Raw genomic sequence first — 2614 nt, forward strand, 5'->3', positions numbered from 1 at the left:
GGGCAGGACCCACCTCCTAGAAGCTGTGCCGAGCTGAGTGTCCGCCATCCACCCTCCCTGCCTACATCCACTCATCCCAACACTCCACCTAGCACCCCCTCGGAAGCCTACCAGGGGCGCCTCCTGGAGCCCCAGGGGCCAATCAGAGGGTGGGGGAAATCACCATTTCCGTGGCCTCTGGGGAGACAAGAGACAGAAACATGGACCCCAAAGGCCACCTCCCAGGAGAGCCACGAGCTCAGGCCTGCAGTTACCTGGGGCTGGAGTCCCCGGCAGGTGTCTGGAGCAGAAGACGTTTGAAGCAGGTGAGTGAGGAACATGCGGTGACAGTCCTGGTAGGAAGCTGAGACTCCCTGGCTCGCCCCTGGGAGCCCTGACCACCACTTACTATCCGTTCGGTGCTGGCCACCGTGCCGTTGAGCTATTTGGGGATCATCGTGCACTGGCCACAGCCCTGTGAGTGAGCACTGTTACCAGCCAGGTGAGGGACCTCGTCTGTAAGGTTGGAGAGAAATAAAGGAGGCAGACAGATGAGAGGTCAGGAAGGTGTAGGCCTGCCCCTAACGGGTACAAGAGAAGAAGCCAGGACTGGCACCCTACACCCCAGGCCCCTCCAGGGCTTCCTGCGAGCTGCCCCAAAACCCCAGGGACCAGCCCCCCTTGGTGGTCAGGGCTCCCAGGGGTGAGCCAGGAAGGCCAAGCTGTGAGCGGGGAGACGCTGAACCCTATCTCGGGCGGAGGAGTTCGGGGCAAGAGTGCATATTTACAGCTCCCAGAATGGACCCTGTAGAATCCAGCGACCGTCCAGGCCCCACAGTCCTCCCTCCAAGGAGCAGTGATGACCAGTTGCCCTCTGGAGCACGGTGCTGCCTCCAGCCAGCCAGGCAACCCTTCTGGAACATTCGTGGCCAGTCCCCACATGGGTGCCCCATGGCCTCCCTTGGTGTGGCCCACTCCTATCAAAGGCCAGGGCCAGAGGACCAGAAGGACCTCGTTTGCAGCCAGTCTCAGCCAGCAGAGCAGCTGAAGGTCCCGGGGCTGGTCCATGGCAGGACTAGGATCTGAGCTCAGGTCTGCTGCCGCTGGGTTCATGGTCAGGGCCAGGGCTCTAGCCATCCAGTGTGCGATGTCACACCCTTCCTCATCCTCTCCCTCCTCTCCCTCCTCCTCCGCCTCCCCCCCCCCCCGACTGCTCCTCCTCCTGCCCTGTTTTCCACTCCTATTCTGCCTCCAAGCCCTGCCTCCCCTTTCTCCTTCTCCTCCTTCCTCACTTGCTTGAGTGAAGCAATGCATGTCCCCCTCTGGCTCTAGAAGAGAGAATCTGGCTGGGGGAGACCGCAGAGGCCTCACCGCCCTTCTGGGGTGCAGAGTGATGCCCACGCTCCCCTGGAGATGGACACATCTTCATCCCTGCCACCGACGAATGTGTTCGGTTCCGCACACAGGGGAACTCGGGCTGCAGGAGGAATGAAGCTGACCGGGAGAGGGGGAGGGGACCGGGTTTTCCGGGTGGGCCCCATGTCATTACGGAGGTACATGCCGGGACGGAGGGAGGACAGGAGAGGGACCGAGAGACCTGGCCGTGTGAGGGCACTCAGCCTGACCTTGCTGGCTTTGAGAAGGAAGGGGCCGGCGCCCAAGGCAAGCGGGCAGCCCCTAGAGGCTGGGAAAGACTGGAATCAGATTGGCCCCCAGAGCCTCCAGGAGGGACGTGGCAGGGCCCACCCCCTGAGTTCAGCCCCGAGAGACCTCTCTGGGTGTCAACACCCATTGTTGTCAGATGCTGCATTTGTGTGGTTCACGTCACAGCTCCTGTGTCCCTTCACTATCATAGATGACAGGAAGGGACACAGCACCCCACCCTGGCAAATTCCTGGGACATGGGCCGCCTCCCACGGCTGCCAAGCCACAGCCGCAGGGCTCCGTCCCTGGGGACCCCCTGTCTGCTCGGGGGCTGCGTCCCCTCCATTCCTGCCTTCCCTGTGCCTGCACTGCTCAGAAGTCCTTTCTGGTGGCCCCACCAAAGCTCCTCTCAAAGACGGTCTCATTGGGGCTGGCGCTGAGGCGCTGTGATTGATCCTCTGCCTGTGGCGCAGTGGGCTAAGCCTCCACCTATGGCGCCGGCAATCCCATATGGGCGCCAGTTCGAGTCCTGGCTGCTCCATTTCTGATCCAGCTCTCTGCTATAGCCTGGGAAAGCAATGGAAGATGGCCCAAGTTCTTGGGCTTCTGCACCCACAGGGGAGACCCAGAAGATGATCCTGGTTCCTGGCTTTGGATCAGCCCAGCTCCAAGGTCTTTGGATGGAAGACCTTTCTCTCTGTCTCTCCCTCTCTCTGTAACTCTGCTTCTCAAATAAACAAAATCTTTTTTTTTTAAAGAAAAGGTCTCATTGCCTGCCCTAAGCTTCCCCTGAGTTTGGGGGGATGACACATGCCCAGGACAAAGCTCTGCAAAGCACAGACTCAGCCTGACTAGCTAGGAGGCATTGGGGTGCAGTAGCGGTCATGGCTGCAGTTGGCTGTGTGGCCTCGGATAAACTCACTGCCTCTCTGGACCCCATGAGCTCTTGGAGTCGGTCTTCTCCCCTAAGATTCCGCCAGCACAATTCTCC

This window comes from Lepus europaeus, chromosome 17 (assembly GCF_033115175.1).
Source record: "Lepus europaeus isolate LE1 chromosome 17, mLepTim1.pri, whole genome shotgun sequence".
NCBI lineage: Eukaryota > Metazoa > Chordata > Mammalia > Lagomorpha > Leporidae > Lepus > Lepus europaeus.